Here is a 20,479-nt window from a genome sequence, read left to right as displayed (position 1 = left end):
GCAAACAATATTGTGAGTGGTTGTGAATGCCAGTTGCCATATATATTTTTTTGCCTTAACAATTTATGAAGCTCTTTAAAGAGCTGTTCGTTTAAAAAGTTTGTAGTGCCATGTTTCTGAAGTGTCTTTGTTTTACAAGAGTGATATTCATGTGATGGTTTGGTTGATCCTTGCTAGAGAACTGCCAGCCAGCTGACTATACCGTTGCAGAACAGTGATCTAGTGCCACTCATGGGCTGGTTGGATAGATGTTAAATAGAGGAATAGCAGAAGTCCTTTAGCAGCCTTAGAGCAGATGAATAGAGAACTTGAATTGAGCCTGAGGATTACATTCCATCTGTGTCATTTTCTTAGTGTACTTAGGGTAACTCTGGATAATTCCAAAATCTGAATAGTATTGGCAAAACTGATTAATTTAGCAGCCTATTTCACTGGGGCATTTTGAGAGTGAAGAGAAGAAAAATGTAAAGCATTCTGCAATGTAAATCTTTTATAAATATGAATAGCAGTTAAAAGTACCAAAGCATGTAGGAAATGCCTATGATTCTGAGAAAACGGTTGTAAGCTGCTTTCCCCTTCTCTCAATCCCATTGCTATTGACATCCTCTCATTAGTTGTTGCCAGGCTCTGAAAATCAGCTCCATCCTGTAACATGGCCAGTCTGCAAATCAGTCTAGATTTTTAAAACGGTAGTCAGTTGCAATGTAATGAAATAATAGATATTTGTAATATTAGGTTAAACCATAGACTAGAAGCTTGTTTATGCAAATATTTATATTTGTTTCAATAGTGATGCCCCAGTTTCTTCCTAGTTGCTTGTGGTTTCTACCTGTGGGATTATTTAACTCTGTCAAGACTCACAGAATGAATAGATGAAACCTCAGCACCATAGCTGTCAGTTGAATGATAACTTTGAACACTTGCATAACAAGTACTGAAAATCACATACACACATATGCACATAAATATATAGGATGAAAGTATAGGCAAACAACCCCCTATAGCAGTGTTTCTCAACCTCAGCAACTTTAACATAGGTAGACTTCAATTCCGAGAATTCCCCATGTTGTTGTTAGCTGCGAAGTCGTGTCCGACCCATCGCGACCCTATGGACAACGTTCCTCCAGGCCTTCCTGTCCTCTACCATCTTCTGGAGTCCATTTAAACTCATGCCTACTGCTTCAGTGACTCCATCCAGCCACCTCATTCTCTGTCATCCCCTTCTTCTATTGCCCTCAATCTTTCCCAGCGTTAGGCTCTTCTCCAGTGAGTCTTTCCTTCTCATTAGGTGGCCCAAGTATTTGAGTTTTAGCTTCAGGATCTGGCCTTCTAAAGAGCAGTCAGGGTTGATCTCCTCTAGGACTGACCAGTTTGATCGCCGTGCAGTCCAAGGGACTCACAGGAGTCTTCTCCAGCACCATGGTTATCCACAAATCTTAAAGTTGCTGAAGTTGAGAAACGCTGGCCTGTTAAGAACTGAACTGAACTGAAGAAGCTTCTTGGATGAGAAGAAAAACATTTTCAAGGGGGGAAAAATAAAGAAACTCCAGTTGCCTTTTGTAAAAGCACCTTTGGGATAACCATGATCGGGATGATCAAGAATCCCCATAGATACTGCCCTACTAAATAATTTCTACTGTTTGTTGAATAGGTAGCTTCACTCATATGACCTATCTTTGTCATCTCAGGACTTGATTTTATGAAACAATGATTATTTTCTAAAACACTTTTAGACACAATTCAAGAGCTAAAACAATAAGCACCCCATACACAACAGTCAGTTGGTAATAATGGAAAACACTCTGCTCCTGCAAGGAAAGGTACCCAATTTTTGTCAAATCTGCTACCTGCTGCAGTCTTCTGTATGCATTTTAATACTGTCCCAGAAGTTCCCCTACCTCAGAATTAGCTAGATTTCCGGTAGCTTTCTGTTTGCTTGTTTCAAACAATGTCAAGTACCATATCCAACTACTCTATTGAGTGAAATTACATTTTTTTCTTGTTTTCTTTACTCAATTACCAAGTGCAATAAGCAGCTCTGGATGTGCAGTCTTCATCCGGAATATATAGATAGCACTTTTTTTAAAATCCCATTTATATCCCGCCCTTCTCCGAAGACTCAGGGCGGCTTACAATTTAAAGCACAAATCAATGTGCTTAGCAATCACACTTGTGACCATTGTCCCAAAAATTACTTTAACCCTAAATATGTGTATTTTGAAAGAATGACAAAACTCCACATATTCCATAAACAGAATGAATAGTAGCAAAAACGACTGCCCACTGTATTTTTAAGAATTGCTTACAAATTATTTATTTGTTTAGAGATTCATCCGGCTACCAATCTTACATGCCATTACTCTGTTATCACAGCAACACTGATAAGAACATATAACAAAAACTGATATCCCCCCCAGACTCTTCTTGCCCTAAAACGACAGCCCCCCACACATTGAAAACACAATCGCTTGGTTCTAGCCTCACCCTGCCCAGCATAAGCAAATTCCAGCATAATCTCTGTTTTGTCTCAGTTCATATTTGAGCATCTATTTAGAAAAGGACATCTTTTTTTTCCTAGCAAAATACTAGGCAAAATGCTGAGCAAAGAGCAAAATCCTGAATAACATCCAGGGCACAGGCAATGGCACGCCAGTTTCATATTGTTGCCAAGAAACTGACCTGAATATATGCATAAAGTCAGGCTTGTAATAACTTTTGTCTTCTGACAATGTGAGCAGTGATGGCTGAGATGCACTTATGTTTTCTAATCTATCTTTGTTCTAACCCTTGAAAGGAGAATATTTAAAATAGCTATAGAATTTGATTGGAGTCTTAAAAAAGAAATAATGGCTCAGAGAAATAACATAGAATATAAGAAAATAGATTTTTTCCCCGCTACGGGGGCAGAGGAGAAAATGGCTCTTGGGTCTCTTATTTGCTTCTCTTTCAGTCGGTTGAGTTTTTTGTTTTGGTTTTTGAAAGGAGGGGGAGAGGAAAATTAAGAGGAAGAAAACTGGAAGGAAATGAGTATTGGTAGAATGAAAATTGCAATACTTGGGGGATAGACTAATGGCACCCATATTTTTTTCAATTTCATTGTGCAGATGGGAAGCAATAGTGTGTGTGTGTGTGTGTGTGTGTGTGTGTGTGTGTATATATATATATATATATATATATATATATATATATATATATATATGGATCCTTGGTTTTTCGGGTTTTTCCCCGCGTAGAATTAAAGGTGTAGGCGCAACGTTTCGACGGAATCCCATCCGTTATCATCAGGCTTCTGCTTCCTTCCCCCAGAAGAAGGAAGCAGAAGCCTGATGATGACGGATGGGATTCCGTCGAAATGTTGCGCCTACACCTTTAATTCTACGCGGGGAAAAACCCGAAAAACCAAGGATCCACATACAGGCACCCGCGAAAACCTCAGAAAACATTATATATATATATATATATATATATATATATATATATATATATATATATATATATATATATATATATATATATATGTGGATCCTTGGTTTTTTGGGTTTTTCCCCGCGTAGAATTAAAGGTGTAGGCGCAACGTTTCGACGGAATCCCATCCGTCATCATCAGGCTTCTGCTTCCTTCTTCTGGGAGAAGCATGTGGCTCTTGCTCTTTGTTCCTCTTTTTTAAACTGCCAGAGGGGGTGTGTTCTGTGGAGGTGTGCTCTGATTGGGTAGGGGACCAAGTGTGTTCTGATTGGGTGGGAGTGTGTTTTGAATGGTGGGTGTGTTCTGATTGGGTGGGGGTGTGTTCTGAGTGGATGGGCTGGTCTCAGCTGCCAGCTCCAGAACTGAGCTGGTGAGTTGTGCTGCTTTTGTTCGGCTTCGTGTTTGTGGTGGTGCCATGTTTTTATAGTGGGTGTCAGTTTGCTTATTGTGTGGTTTGGAGGGGTTTAAAGTGGCTGATGTTGCAGCTGTAGTTAGGTTTCTGTTTTGTGGTTGTGTGTCTTTATCGTTGTGGGTTCGGATTTGCTTTTTGAATGGTTGTGTGGTGGTGATGTCATGTGATGTTATCATGAGTTTGGGTCTGGTATCATTCTTGGTGGTTGGGCTTCGTCTGTCAATCAAGGCGGGTTTCCAAATGGCTGGTAGACGAGAGGTATCATCTCGTTTATTCATGCTGTGGGGGCGTTTTTCTATCTCAATGGCATGAATAAACGAGATGATACCTCTCGTCTACCAGCCATTTGGAAACCCGCCTTGATTGACAGACGAAGCCCAACCACCAAGAATGATACCAGACCCAAACTCATGATAACATCACATGACATCACCACCACACAACCATTCAAAAAGCAAATCCGAACCCACAACGATAAAGACACACAACCACAAAACAGAAACCTAACTACAGCTGCAACATCAGCCACTTTAAACCCCTCCAAACCACACAATAAGCAAACTGACACCCACTATAAAAACATGGCACCACCACAAACACGAAGCCGAACAAAAGCAGCACAACTCACCAGCTCAGTTCTGGAGCTGGCAGCTGAGACCAGCCCATCCACTCAGAACACACCCCCACCCAATCAGAACACACCCACCATTCAAAACACACTCCCACCCAATCAGAACACACTTGGTCCCCTACCCAATCAGAGCACACCTCCACAGAACACACCCCCTCTGGCAGTTTAAAAAAGAGGAACAAAGAGCAAGAGCCACATGCTTCTCCCAGAAGAAGGAAGCAGAAGCCTGATGATGACGGATGGGATTCCGTCGAAACGTTGCGCCTACACCTTTAATTCTACGCGGGGAAAAACCCGAAAAACCAAGGATCCACATACAGGCACCCGCGAAAACCTCAGAAAACATATATATATATATATATATATATATATATATATATATATATATATATATATATATATATATATATATATATATATATATATACCGTATATATATAAAATTATTGTAAGCAGATGCAGTATGAAATAATTTTAAATAAACAAAAAGCTACATAGTTTGTTTTTTCAAGTTAAATATGCATGATATTTTATGCTGGTTTATACTGTATCTGACTTTGAGATTATTTTGTAAGGAAAAGGGGCTAAAGATATCAATTGCAATATTTTGAAACAATTATGTATTTATACAGATTTAAAAATTCCCAGTCCCAGACAGCTCTGAGTTAAAGAACTAAACAACCTAATCATGTTTATATAGAATTTCCACCAGACTCTATGAGATGTATTTCTTGATAAATGTTAGGATTGCTATGCAACGTTGTAATCCTGAATACATTTTCTCTGAACTGGAAATAAACTTTGTGTTGTGAAATGCATCTACGCATGTTGATACCATGTGTAGCTTTATGGCGAAATCTATAATCCTAGGAAAGGTGGAAGGAAAAAGAAAAGGATGATCAGCAGCAACTGGATCTATGTGGCATTTAAGAGTTGACACCAATTTGATTGCACGTAATCAATCTATCAGTGAAGAACATAATCCATGCCTTTTGCTGTTCAAAAAAGTAATACGCTAATTCCAGATCCTGAAAAGAACCACATTTTTTTTTCATATCATTACACAAAAATGTTTAAAACTGAGTCAAAGCTTGAACTTTTTCTTATATTGTTGAAACGTTCATTTTATTATTAACTTCTTTTTCATAACTGATTCACATCTGTTATATTACACGTGTGGGTAGTTATTCTTTGTTCCTTCAGGATGCAGAATAAACTGGTAAGCTCTTGTGTTGATAGGAATGCTGATATGATAGCTGTCAACTTTACAGTGAGCTATGGAGCCATAGCATTCAGAGTATACAGTTTTTTAGTTGCCTTCCTGAGGCATATCAACTGTCTGGACATCACTGACAAATGTTAGTTCTGTCATCAAATTAAAGCAGGAGATGTTCCACCTTACTTATGTATTGAAAGAGATTTTCTTTGAGAGGAAAGGTTCATTACTTAAGTGCTAATTTGAAATTTCCACTTCTACTTCTGGACAATATTTTTTTTTTCCAATTAATTGCTTTCTTTGGTGGAAAGGAACAAATTTCTCTATGTTTCGGAGATACGGAACCTGACTGACTTTACTGATAAAATAATCCTACCCCATTTCATTTTTGACTGAAACAATGGACTCAGACCGTACGTGAGATAGGTTGGAGATGCCATGTGATACTGAATTCTCTGTCTGTTGGAGGTTGACTAGGATCAAATCAAGTCAAAATTATGGTCATAGATTAGTATGGGTTGGGCACTGTACTGCACTGTACTGCACTGTAGATCTTGTTAGATACAAGAAACCAAGAACCAGGATAGATTTTAAAAGAACTACAAGTTTATTTCATGCTACTTGTACACAAGAATCTGAACTACTAATGGTCAAGGCGAATTAGCACGAGATAAAAGTCAATGGACTTTGGGGGGGGCTGGACTTAGTCTCTTATTAGATGTAGAGACTCCAAACTGATGATATGTTTTACCCCCACCATTGGGCTCAGACTGGTCAACTCCTACAGCCCTGGCCATATTGGGAGATTGCTGGACATTGTTTGCTCCAGGCCATCATAGGAAGTTTCAAGAGCTAAAGGCTCTCTTAAAATGGAAACAGCAGTTCTTCAGCTCCTTTGTATTAGGAAGGTAAGCTAACGATCCATACCCCTAACCTGTTGCACAATTTGTGCTGATTCACATAATAACTTATGTGTACACTTAAGGATGACCAGGTAAAAGGTCTTGTGGATTTTGGAACTATCTGCATAAGGTAGGGAAAACGAGAGGTGTTATATGTTCTTTCCTTCCTAGTACTATTTTTTAATAAACTTTAGAACCCGTATTGACATTTTAAATTGTTTCTTTACTATATTGGAAAATGTTAAAATTCAGAAAACGTTGATATGGTGGTTAGGTTTGCTCTAAAATATAATTTTCAATACAGTAGTTCTTTCTTTAAACATCATTCTTCTATGGAAGTATCTTTATGACAAATGTAACCAATTTTTACATCCATTTGCATTTTTAAAATTTTATATTTGTGGTTTCCTCCTACTGTTCTTTTGTTAAAAGAGAAATATCATGGCAAATACAATTTCTTCTTTTCAGGCATATTGTCTATGGCTTCTGTGAAAATATTGCCAGGTACCTGGCAGGAAATAAAGCCAGACAATTAGGAAACTTTGCTGAGAAGAGTTCATTCTGCAGCATGCCTGAGAGAAACTATTACATAGCCTCAGCAAAAATTACTCAAAACAGAACATTTTGAAATGCGCTGAGTACAGGTAGTCCTTGATTTAGGACCAGAACTGGAACTAGGATTTGGGTTAAGTGGTGCAGTTATTAAGGGACTCATCATGTGACTAGACCCAATTTTACACAGTTGTAAAATAAGTCACACAAATAAATGAATTCAACTTCCCCCATTTATTTTACTTGTTGGATGTTGACTGGGAAGATTGCAAATTGTGATTGTGTGACCACAGGACTCTGCAGCTGTTGTAAATGCGAGCCACTTGCCAGGCACCCAAATCCGAGTCACATGACTGGGGATGGCGGAATTATTGTAATTTTGAGGCGAGAGTCATAAGTCACTTTTCTCAAAGCCATTGTAACTTTGAACCATTGTTAAGCAAATGGTCTTAAGTTGAGGACTACCTGTATCCAACATTTCTTCAAAGAACTGTCCTTTCTCTGCATTCTGTTAAATTTGATTTCTCTTGTCTTCCTCTCTGCCTTCCCTTATTTTGTCCATAGTTGGCATGGCCAATGTTCATAGTGATGGAAGTTCTAGATTAAAATATTTGGAGGTTATTCTCCAGATTGAAGAATGCTCTCATTTATGAATGAAGAGTGTTGTGGTTCAGTCTGGAGATTTGGCTATGTTCTTGTGACATTTAATAATAGATTTGTTCTTTTACTACCTCTTTCCACATTTTATCTTGGCATAGATGAAGTCCAGACTTCATGGGTTCAGTGTCACTCTTTTGTTTCCTCCAGCTTTACCCTTTTATTTTATTTGACCTGTTTTATCTTTTTATCTGATGGAGAATTCCAAGGAAGTTAAATATTATGCACTATCTCATGACATTTGCAAGACATAATTAATAATAATAATAATAATAATAATAATAATAATAATAATAATAATAATAATTTGGAAACAGGGAGGGAATGGCCCCCACTGCCTTGGCCCTGGCCCAGAGACCCTCCTTCTGCCAGAGACCCTCAGATCTGTCCCACTCCTGCCCAGGCCCCCATAGGCACCCTTGATGCGAACGATGTAGAGCTGGCCACGCCCACCCAGTAGGCCATACGCACTCTAGCCACACCCACCCAGTAGCCACGCCCACCCTGGCCATACCCACCCGGCCCCCTGAGGGCAACCGCAATGCTGATGCAGCCCTCAATGAAATTGAGCTTGACACCCCTGCTCTAGAGGTATCTAAAGTGAAAGAGAAGGCTGTAAGAACTGTTTTTTGTTCTTTCAAATGTCTTTTTTTCTTCTTCTCTGCTTTGGAGAATGTCCCAAAACTCAGAATGTATTTTAAAGAACAACTGAAAGAAGGGCAATGATTTTCTCTCCGTTCCATCAGTGGCAGGTTTTAATTGGAGATTCTAGTATTTGCCCAGGCAGTCATGCTTTTAATATTGATCATTATGTTGTGATAATCAGCTCCTCTTCTCTGGCTGCCCTGCCTGGCTGATTGCTTTAAACTTTAAAGTGTATTGTGATTTATCTTGGATGCAACTACAACATATAAAGCTCTCGGTTTAACTATGTTTTCTGTGTTGAGCATTTGCTTAGGTTTTTCAATACCCTATTATGGTATGTCACGACAAATAAAACGGTTCTTCAAAGGTCTGAGATGAAAAGCGGTTCAAAAACCAGAATGCCATGTCCATATGTCATTTTCTTTATGTTGTTCCTTTCCATTTCTTATCAGAAAGGAAACAAATGTGAAAAATATTATTTCCCTCATTACCAAGCAATTGTGAAAAAAAATCTTATTAGCTCATTTAAAAAAAAATATCCAGGAAAGTATCTAAAAACTCTTTGAAGTCCCTTTGTGCCCCCATCTGTGCTTCTAAAGCTCAGACACAACATAGACAAAAAGCTCTGTGGAGGAGAGGAAAGAGGATAGCAAGGAGAATTATGACTTTAAATTAGTTTTTGCTACAGCATCTTCCATAAACAGAGAAAATGATTTGTTCTGCTAGCTTCTAGTATCTTTTGGGGGAATGGTGGTAATTATGCAGTATCTCATCATTCTGTGCTTTTATACATATCAGTATGATGGACTGGGTAAAGGCCTGTTATATTAGGTAAAGGCTGCTGCTGATAGAGCTGGTCTATATAATTAAGGAAAAGGTGTCCATCATTTATTGTGCATTCCTTATGATTTCATTTACTTACAGACCTGAGAGAAATCTTTTTGTTGTTGTTGTTCCATGAAATTAATATAAACCAGTCAACTCACTGCCTTCACTGTGTTGTATTATACTTTGCAAAGTGGCTTGTAAGGGATTTTGAACTATTTATTTATTGAATCAAGATCCGAATATTGTATATTGCTACAAATCTTTATTTTAGCATGCCATCTCCTTGCTGTGGTTGTGAATTGCCCAGAGAGCTTCTTTAAATGGATGTGCATAGATTTGCATACTTCTTCAGTCTGCAGCTGAATTTCCTGGTTTCATCTTGCTTCTTTTACATCTGTTCCTAATTGCCAGAAGAGATTAACCTGTTTCTCTGGTTTAAAAATATTAACTGCCACCAGAACTGAAAACTCTTACCGTGGAAGGTTGTTTGTTTTTTTTTTAATTTAAAAAGGCAAAATTCCCTACCAGAGATAATCCTTTATTCATTTGATACTGCAGTTGGTATATTTTACATGGAACATTAGGTGCTGTGGATAAATACTAGAAGTCATGGAGATTTTATTCCAGTTTTGTGTTGATTACATTTATTTCATTCTCTTTTCATTAGTTTAGCTTCAGATTCCAGTGGATTGCTACTTTTGATGTTCCTCTCCAGATCCAACTGAACAGTAAAATTCATTTTATTACAGTTTTCTTTTCAATAAGCTTACTTAATTCCTCTTACCTTTTTCTGGTTTTGAAGTGCAAAAGAATATTTCATAAAATTTACTCAAGTGGAGTTTTCTTGTTACTGTTACTGCTACAGTCATATCCTGGGCTTAAGAAAATATAACTCAAGTTACTGTTATAAACTGTTAAGACTTGGACAATCCTAGAAAATAATGCAAGGAAAGAATGATTTTTATTTTCTAAGAATGTGAATCTGTGTGCATTAATGTGCAAAGGGCCCTCTTAGATCAAACCAAAAACATCATCCCGTTTTCTATTCCTGTACATCTGCCCTGCCCTGCTTCATATGGCAGCCTATTGCAACATATGACTACAATACCCTTTTCCAAATTGTGCTCTTCAGCAATAACAGTAAAGCATAATCCTAGAACAGGGGTAGGCAACCTTGGCTGTTTTATGACTCATGGATTTCAACTCCCAGAATTCCTGAGTCAGATGCTGACTCAGGAATTCTGGGAGTTGAAGTCCACGAGTCATAAAAGAGCCAAGGTTGCCTACCCCTGTTTTAGAATTAAGAGTGTTCAAAGAACTTCACTGCATCTTCACCAGCAGTAACAGTAACAAGAGGACTCCACCTGTGTAAGGTCAAAGGCCTATCTGTAAATTTGGTTGCCGTCTGGGGAGCTCACAAACAGGGCATGATAATAAGCTGCTTTCCTATAACCAGTAAAAAAAAAACCTGAGTAAATGTGAAGAACTAATCTCTTTGGTTTAACTTAAATCTCCCCTAGCTCAACTTCATTAGATAATCCTGGGTTCTGTATTCACCATTTTGTGTATAATTGTATAGATTTGTCATGTCTCTCACTTCAATATGAGCCAGCAGTGTGCTGCAGCTGCCAAAAAAAGCCAAGACAGTGCTAGGCTGCATTAACAGAGGGATAGAATCAAGATCAAGTGAAGTACTAATACCACTTTACAATGCTTTGGTAAGGCCACACCTGGAATACTGCATCCAGTTTTGGTCACCACGATGTAAAAAAGATGTCGAGACGCTAGAAAGGGTACAGAGAAGAGCAACAAAGATGATTGGGGGACTGGAGGCTAGAACATATCGGGAGCGTTTGCTGGAATTGGGTATGTGTAGTTTAATGAAGAGAAGGGTGAGGGGTGACATGATAGCAGTGTTCCAATATCTCAGGGGCTACCACAAAGAAGAGGGAGTCAAGCTATTCTCCAAAGCACCTGAAAGCAGGACAAGAAGCAATGGATGGAAACTAGTCAAGGAGAGAAGCAACCTAGAACTAAGGAGAAACTTCCTGACAGAACAATTAGCCAGTGGAACAACCTGCCTCCAGAGGTGGTGAATGCTCCAACACTGGAGGTTTTTAAGAAGAGACTGGACAGCCATTTGCCTGAAATGTTATAGGGTTTCCTGCCTGAGCAGGGGGTTGGACTAGATGACCTCCAAGGTCCCTTCCAACCTATTATTATTATTATTATTATTATTATTATTATTATTATTATTATTATTATTATTATTATTATTATTATTATTATTCCTTTGTTTTCCTTATCATAGGGAATAGGAAACCTCTGGTTTTCCAAATATGAAGAACTGTGAATCCCAGCAATTTCCTTAAAGGCCATCGTGTAAGATAGGTAGAATTTGTAGTTCAGCAACAACTGGAGAATCAGGTTTCCCATTCTTCTTCTACATTAAATATAAAAAGCCGAAGGGCAAAACCAGTACAATATCTTCTTTTATGCAGTCCCTAAGCAGCAGCTTCTGCAAACTCAGAGAAAAGAAATAATATTAACAACTACAAGAACAAAAATGCATTTCATCATAGGAGAATTGTTCAGTTTCGTAATAATTTTCATTTTCTTTTCAATCCCATTCCTAATGATCCCTAATAGATCATTCATCTTTTCCACAGCTGTCATATCCACTGAGCTGCCCCACCACAACCCAGGAGTCTTTTCCTTATCAGTCATTGCCAGCTCAGACTCCATGAAATTAAATATGAAATTAGGATGATTTGCTCCAGTATAGGACTTCACATTTATTTTTATTGGACTGCATTTGCCATTTAAATGCCTAGTCACCCAGTCCAAAGAGAATAATTACATCTTTCATCATTCTGGGTTAAATCCAGAGTTGTTTCATCTCCACAACCAACTGTTCTAGAGGGTAGTAGTTTAGAATTTCTAAACATCTTACCATTTTTAATGGCCTGATGAACATACAGTTGTCCAGTACAGAACACTTCAAATCACCCGATACCAACTTTTTTCTATCTCAAGTTTACCATTCATTTATTTGGAAACTGGAAGTAAAACCACATCTCCAGCATTATTCTTCCAATTTGGTATTGTCATTGTCCATGATGATTCTGTGAAAGAGTATGCTCATTTGGAATTTCTAATTGGTTCGATTCTATGCCGTCTTTTGCAATTTCCCTTCCAACACATCTTTCATTCCATAGATTTTGTATCCAGAGGTAAATTTATAACAGTGGTTCACTCCATTTCTATTATTCCTGCAAAACTATGCAATTATAATAGAAATGGAGTGAACCACTGATTCACTATGCATTCTCCTATCTGGAATCAGGGGCTTCTAGAATTAGCATCTAAACCCATTGCCTCACTAGATAAATATCTGTGTGTTCTCTTATCATCATCATCATCATCATCATCATCATCATCATCATCATCATTATTATTATTATTATTATTATTATTATTATTATTATTATTATTATTATTATTATTATTATTTGGATTTATATACCGCCCCTCTCCCGAACGACTCGGGGTGGTGTACAGGGCAATTAAAACACTATATACAACACATAATATACAAAGATTAAAATAAATTAAACCAAGTAGCCCTAAACAATAAAAAACGTTCTAAAATTAAAATTTAAAATCTAAAACCCTAGTCCCTCAGTCCAGGCCAGCAAGTTCAAATAGCCAAGTTTTCAGGTCGCGGCGAAAAGAGCGAAGGTCGGGAGCCATCCGGAGCTCAACAGGGAGCTGATTCCAAAGAGCACCTTCTTCTTTCTTTGAATGCCAATGAAGTGAACATTAATGGACATTGATTGCCTGGCTACACCTGTCCACATTTGGATAACTGGAAATATTTTCAGCTTTGTCTTCTAGGGACAATTCACACAAAGCAGATGTTTCACAGACTCCTGGGAGATTTTCTAGGTGATCTACCACATTTACTGCTCTGGTTCTGAAATGGAATCCTTTCCTTTTGCCCAGAAAATCCTAATGATTTTCAAAATGTTTGCCTGAGGCTTAATCAGTCCAAGCCCATTTGTCTCATGCCCCCAACTTTTCTACACACTGAGGTCTTAGCTCCACTGATACAGCTCGCCTTACATGTAGAATAGGCAACACAACAACACACAAAGAGAGCAGCCTGATAATTGAAAATTTAGCTGCCAGAGCTGCACTATCATAAGAAACATCACTCACAATCAGTGATATTTCAAAATGAACCCTTTTCTCTGTGCTTATAGCCATTACAGTACAGTTGAATTTACCTTCACTCCAAAGCAAAATTGACAATAAGAAAATAGTTTCTAAGATGCTACAGTTTTAAACCTGATAAGCAATCTGTTAGGATGACTATAATTTCAACTTAGTGCACTATACAACTCCTGCTTAATACTCTACAAGGTTTGCAATCATATCTCAGCATTTTGACTCTATAGCTCATTGAAAAATTACTGTTGTGGTGTTGTTTTTGCAGCATTTTGAGCCAGAAGGTTTTTTGTTTTGATTTTGTTCTCCTTTTCAATTTCTGTATAAGGTGTCCTTCCTAATACTTTGGAATAAGAGATAATGCCACTCCAAAAATATAGCTTAACCACCCAACCTGCAGGGGGCTTTTTTTAAAAAAAAAATTGGGACATTCTTTTCACAATTCACAACAATGATTATGCATTGTTCCTGTTGTTGATGGAGGATTAAATAAATAATTCATGAAGCATAATAGCACACAAGGTACTTAAACTTAGGAGGATTATATTTTTTTTAACAAAATAGAAAGCCTATAATGCATGACATTTAAGAAATAAAGTTATTTAGAAACTTTGTTTCTCAGTTTCTGATCTAAAACTTTTTTTTCCTTTTCCTTTTTGGAGGCCTATGCTTCGCAGTTGTCCTCTTCTTTTCTCTTTTCATCCATTCCCATTAGAGATCTTGTCCAGTTCAACCTGGCTTAATGCATCTGCCCATATTCTTTTATTCCACTATTCTATAAAACTAGGGGATTGATTAGACGTATTGGTTACTTATTTTCATCACTGTTGTAAATATCTTGTTCTCTCAGAATGTATACTTGGCTCTTGATTACAGTGTTATTTTATACAGTGAATTTCTATCAGAAAACACAGAACATTTGGAATCTAGTGCTTAAATCAACATTTATTTAGAGCTTTTTTTCTTTCATCACTTTTTTTTCTTTAATAGATATTTCACACTCTGTGGAAGTCTGGTGCATAGCATAAAAGTTGGTTAACATATGGTCTAAGGCTTAGATGTATCTTAGTATAGAATAACTCTTGACAAAGATTTGCCCATAATTCAGTTCCAAAAATAATACATTATGTGCAGCATTTTATATTGTACATACCATGCTCTTTGATCTACTTTTGGAGGGTATTGTCTCACTTTGTAATTTCCAGTTTGATCCATTATTTTTTCTTCTTCCCTTTAACTATATTGTGTATGTAAGGTTTGCTGAATGACTTCAATGCATGTTTGAAAAGATGACCTTAAGAATACAAATGGAAATATTAGATGTTCTGGCAAGGACAATGGGTTAAATTTAACCTTTCCTTTAAAATATCTGATAAACTGTAATTGTTAATTTCCTCTTTTATGAATGATGCTATGCAGGCTTCCTTTAAGATAGTAGTGTTCTTCCACAGTCATATAGCAAAGGACCTTTCCATTCAAAAATGCTGTCATCAAACAATAAGAGCATCACACTTAGCTTTTAGTGCCGTGCTCACAGAGGAATCTGTCTAGCCATGGTCAGTGACAAAAAAATAAGCTTGATTGTGATAAGTGATTATTTCATTTAAAAAGTTGGAAGAGTAGAAGCCATAAGCTCTTTAGAGATACATTAGAGTCCAGAGTTTGGAAAACAATAATATTAAAAGATCAATCAGGTTTTAGAATGAATTATAGAAACATTGAATAACTAGACAATACAATTTAGTCCCCAGATTTTCTTTCCTTTTATCGCTACACTATTAAAATGAAAGGGCTGTGGAGCAAGAAAGAAGAAGACAGCAAAATTAGTATAAGACAAACAGGCAAAAGTGTTATTTATATGTATTTCCTTGTTTTCTTTCTGTAAAGAACCAGATAACTTACCAGAAATCCACTTTAGTTGACTAGCTACAATATTTCAGCAGCTTCTGCTGATGGGGTAGAATTACAGGAACTAGATCTGTGGGCAGCTTTTGCAAACAAGCAGCATTATCAAGAAGGGGGGGGGGAAACTGGTGTTCATGTGACAGAATATTAATTAGCATTCCTGACCCCTTTGATTGACTCCTCAGTCCTATCATTCAAATGTTGGAATCTCTTTGTTTCTCTGAAAGAATATTTAATGTTGAAAAGAGCTCACCAGTTCCCATCTCTTGGATTTCTTTCAGAACACACCTTTTATAAATATATAGAAAAAGTGATGAACATGGACTAAATTATTGTCAGTCCAGAAGAACAGAGATAATTCTGAGGGGTCCTTGGTGTTCTCTGAGCTTGGTTGTTTTCTTGCAGACGTTTCATTATATTTGGATAATGAAACATCTGCAAGAAAACAGCCAAGCTCAGAGAGCACCAAGGATCTCTCATTTCAACTCTGAACTACAAATATTCTCCCTTACTGATAGTGTTCTGTACCAGCATGCTACCGGCCCTGCAGAAAAGGCAGGGACAACCCCTTTTACAAGAAGGCAAGAGGCTGGAATTACGCCTGCCAAATTTATTGCTACAAAAACAAATAGAACAAGACACAAACCAAGAAACAGGAGCTTTTCAAGCGGTTGCCTTCAGCAAACCAGCCCTCCCACGCATTCCCCCTTAAATATAGTTCAGGGCGTGGCTTCTCTCTGCCTCCTTCCGAGGAGCCCCATTGCCTTCCTCTGTTTACTCCTGATTGACTGCCTCCTGCGTCGGGCGTCCTTGAACAGGGCCAGCTGTGGGTCATCTTCATCCATGCTGCCAGGCTCACACAGCTGGGTCTGCGTCGTGACCAGATGAGAGGGGCCTGGCTGAGGACTCTCATCAAGCTCTTCAACACCCCCCCTCCTCCTCCTCCTCCTCTGAGTCATCCGACCCAACTGCCGAACCCACAGGCTGACCCTGAATCACAACAGATAGAGATAGATACAACAATTCACTGAATATTCAAAACATTAATCCAGCATCCACATTAATGATGGATTAGATAGGATTGGATTAATGGTGCATTATATTAAAACACAATGACAGCTGTCATAGGCTGCTTTTACGCGGCCGCACTGACAGCTGTCAAAAGACTACATGTGCGCAGCCGCCCACGCGGCCTACAAGCACACGCGGCCGTTTGACAGCTGTCAAACGGCGCGCATGCGCATTTCCGTCTGAACTGTCAAAACCGCGGCAGGCCCCGGCGGCCGCCGCAAGCTGTCAAAGTTAGCGCATGCGCAGAAGCGGCGGCAAGCTGTCAAAACGCCGGCCGCGTGCCAAAACCAGCTGACGGGATTCCCCTGCCCTACTAACACGCTAGCACTGTCTCTGGGGAGATTCTGCCCTAACAGCTGACCGATTGGCCCCCTGTTATTTGGCGGGAAAACGCGCCCCGCTGATTTGCTGTCCCGTTTGACAGCTGCCTATATAAGGCATGTTTGTTCCCTGTTCTCTTGTCCGGGCTAACAATAAACAACCTGTTTAGAAAGACGCGTCTCCCTTGTCCTTCCTGCCGATAATCCACCTGGCGATGAGGATGGGATACCGGTACTAGCTGAAGTCACGGGCCAGGAGCGTTGCTGTCCGGTCAACCGCTGAAGTCACTAGCTAAGTCACCGACCGGACAAGCCAACCTTCCAGGTGCCCGAAGTACCGCGGACCCGGGATGGCAAACCTAGGACACATAAGGGAGTTCGACGTCCGGCACCCCGAAGGATGGGAGTCGCATTTGGGCCAGGTCGAGGGGTACCTCCTTGTGAATAAAATCACGGAGGACCGCCACAAGGCCGCCGCGCTCCTATGCCTGAGCGGGCCAGCGGTGTACGATGTCGCCGTTGGCCTCTGCAGCCCGGACCCGGTCACCACCATTCCATATGCCGAGCTCACGGACCGCCTCAGCAAACACTTCATGCCAAGGCGGTCAGAACTGTATTGGCGGCTCTCTTTCGCCCGACGGAAGCAGCAGCCGGGTGAAACCTCCACTGCTTTCATCGCGACCGTCAGGCACGCCGCCCGCAAATGCCATTTCCCCGACCTGGAGGACCGGATCCGCGATCAAGTTATCGCCGGTCTCCAGAACCCGCGTCTGCAGAGGAAGCTTGTGGCAAAGCCCACAATGGACCTCGCAGAGCTCACGCTGGAGATAATGGCGTTCGAAGACAGCCATCGCGACGAAATCGAGTCGTTTGGCGAAAACTCAGGCAACTCTGTCCATCAGGCCAGGGAGCTCGACCAGGGGCCGCCGGAGCCCGAATCCGGGGTCGATGCGATCCTCTCCCGCTTCAACCGGATGACCGCCGGCCGGGAAAGGAGCCGCAACCAAGACCGACAATCGGGCCCCAACACGAAGAAGCCGCAGACCAACGCCAGAGCAAAGTGTGCCAGTTGCGGCGGAAGCCATGCCCGAGCCACCTGCAGGTTTAGGAACGCGAAGTGCCACGGCTGTGGCAAGACCGGCCACATCCGATCAGCGTGTCGCAGCCTAAACCGGGAGACCCTCCACGACCTTGACGAGATCCCCGCAGGTAGGACAGTCCCTCCCCGCCCTCAACCAAGGGTTATAGGGTCCGTATGCTCCCTAACAAAAACTCCCGCTAACAACATCCCCAGAGCCAAAGTTAGAACGTGGGTCAAAATACAGGGAATCCCCTGTGAAATGGAGGTCGACTCAGGATCCTCCGTTTCCATCCTGTCAGGGGACACCCTCCAAAAGATAGCCAACAAAACAAATCACCGCATTCCAATCCAACCCTCCAGGGTCTTGCTGGCAGATTTTCAAGGGGCGCAAATAGATTTAAAGGGACAAGCCATCCTGAAAGTCGATTTCAAAAAATTCTCAGGCCACTTAACAGCCCAAATAACCAAGCAACCAAGAACTAGCTTAATAGGACTAGATTGGTTTGAGGCATTAGGCATTCGCCTCGAAGGGACACACCGCATCCAAACCGATTCTTTAGAAAATATCTGCAAAAAATTTGCGGATGTGTTTGATGGCTCACTGGGCAAATACAATGGCCCCCCCATCGACCTCAAGTTCAAACCAGAGGTCGGACCAATTAGAATAAAAGCCAGGAAAGTTCCCTTCGCCCTAAAACCAAAAATAGACAGGGAACTAGACCGCTTGCTCAAACTAGGAGTCCTAGAACCCACTGACAGCGGAACTTGGGAAACCCCCATAGTGACACCTGTCAAACCCAATGGTGACGTCAGAATCTGCGCAGACTATAAAGCGACCCTCAACCGCGCACTCAACCCGCATGCGTACCCAGTCCCGTCAGTAAGAGATGTTCTATCAGAAATAGGGTCCGGCTCCATTTTCGCCAAATTAGACTTGGCACATGCCTTCCTGCAACTCCCTGTAACCAGGGAAACCGCAGAAGCCCAAACCATAGTGACGCACAGAGGGGCGTTCAAAGTGAACCGCCTCCAATTTGGCATCTCCGTGGCACCTGGAATATTCCAGGAAGTCATGGAGCGCACTCTCAAAGGCATCCCCGGAGTCTGCCCGTATTTTGATGACGTCCTCATCGCGGGCGACTCCTCCCAATCCCTAGCAACCAGGCTGCACGAAGTCCTTTCAAGATTCCGCGCAGCTGGCTTAAAATTAAAACGTGAGAAGTGCTCAATCGGAGTACCCTCCGCAGAGTTCCTGGGGTACAAAATAGACGGCAAAGGCATTCACCCCACCAACGCAAAAGTACAAGCAATACAAGCCGCACCCCCCCCTAAAAATAAAACGGAGCTCCAGGCATTCCTAGGGCTCCTAAATTTTTACCATTCATTTCTACCCGGAAAAGCCACAATAGCAGAACCCCTTCATAGACTCCTGGACAAAGGGGCCCCCTGGAAGTGGACCCCACTTCACAATGACAGCTTCAAACAGCTAAAACAATTACTTTCCAGCGATACAACCATATCGCACTACAACGAAACCAAACCCCTTTGCATCGCCTGCGATGCTTCACCTTATGGCATCGGGGCAGTCCTCAGCCACTCCCTTAACGATGGCACGCAAGCCCCAATCGCATACTACTCGAGGACACTTTCAAAAACCGAGCGCAATTACGCGCAAATAGATAAGGAAGCCCTGGCTATTGTAGCTGGAATTAAAAAATTCCACGATTACCTCTACGGCAGACCTTTTACAATCTATACAGATCACAAACCTCTCCTGGGCATATTCACATGGGACCGCCAAACCCCGCAAATTTTATCCCTGCGAATGCTTCGCTGGACGACATTCCTCTCTGCCTACTCGTATCAGTTAATCTACAAGCCTGGAAAGGAAATGTCCCACGCAGACGGCCTTAGCAGGCTCCCACTGCCCCAAATAGACCCTGATCCAGCTCCAGCCGGCCAAGTCCTGGCCATACAAGAACTCACAGAATGCCCAGTAACAGCTAAAGACATCGCACTTGCCACAACCAGGGACCCCACCCTCAGCAGGGTACTCTCATGGGTCACATCAGGTTGGCAATCAACCTGCCCCTCACCTCCCATCCAACCTTATTTTGCAAAAAGACAAGAGCTTTCAACACATTTAGGCTGCATCCTTTGGGGCTGCAGGGTAATAATCCCCTCATGCCACAGAGCAAGAGTTCTCCAAACACTACATGAGGGCCACCCTGGCATCTCAAAAATGAAGGCTCTGGCACGCAGCTATATCTGGTGGCCATCCTTAGACAGGGACATTGAGCAGCATATAGCCGGCTGCTATCTCTGCCAGCAAACCAGACCCTCCCCTCCACACGCCCCAGTCCACAAATGGGAAACCACTTCCAATCCTTGGTCCCGCATCCACCTCGATTACGCAGGACCGTTCCAGGGACAAACCTTTTTAATTATTGTAGATAGTTACTCTAAATGGCTGGAGGTTCTCCCGGTTTCAAGCACCACATCAGAGGCCACCATTCAAGCATTAAGGGGAGTTTTTGCCACCCACGGTCTACCAGATGTCATAA

At 41.0% G+C, this 20,479-nt stretch overlaps 1 protein-coding gene and 1 long non-coding RNA gene across 4 annotated transcripts in view; one reads left to right on the top strand and one right to left on the bottom strand.

The window, feature by feature from the left end:
* The window catches only part of PRKN (parkin RBR E3 ubiquitin protein ligase), a 712,723-nt gene that overhangs the window by 361,882 nt on the left and 330,362 nt on the right, over positions 1-20,479 (top strand). The window lies entirely within an intron of this gene.
* Positions 13,957-20,479, bottom strand: part of LOC310646568 — a 159,843-nt gene continuing 153,320 nt past the window's right edge. The window contains exon 2 of the long non-coding RNA XR_014493720.1: positions 13,957-14,313. This is a non-coding gene — a long non-coding RNA (uncharacterized lncRNA). The remainder of the gene's footprint in view (positions 14,314-20,479) is intronic.

This window comes from Vipera ursinii (assembly GCF_947247035.1).
Source record: "Vipera ursinii genome assembly, chromosome: 1".
In the NCBI taxonomy this organism is placed as follows: Eukaryota; Metazoa; Chordata; class Lepidosauria; order Squamata; family Viperidae; genus Vipera; species Vipera ursinii.
This window is presented reverse-complemented; position numbering and strand designations above follow the sequence as displayed.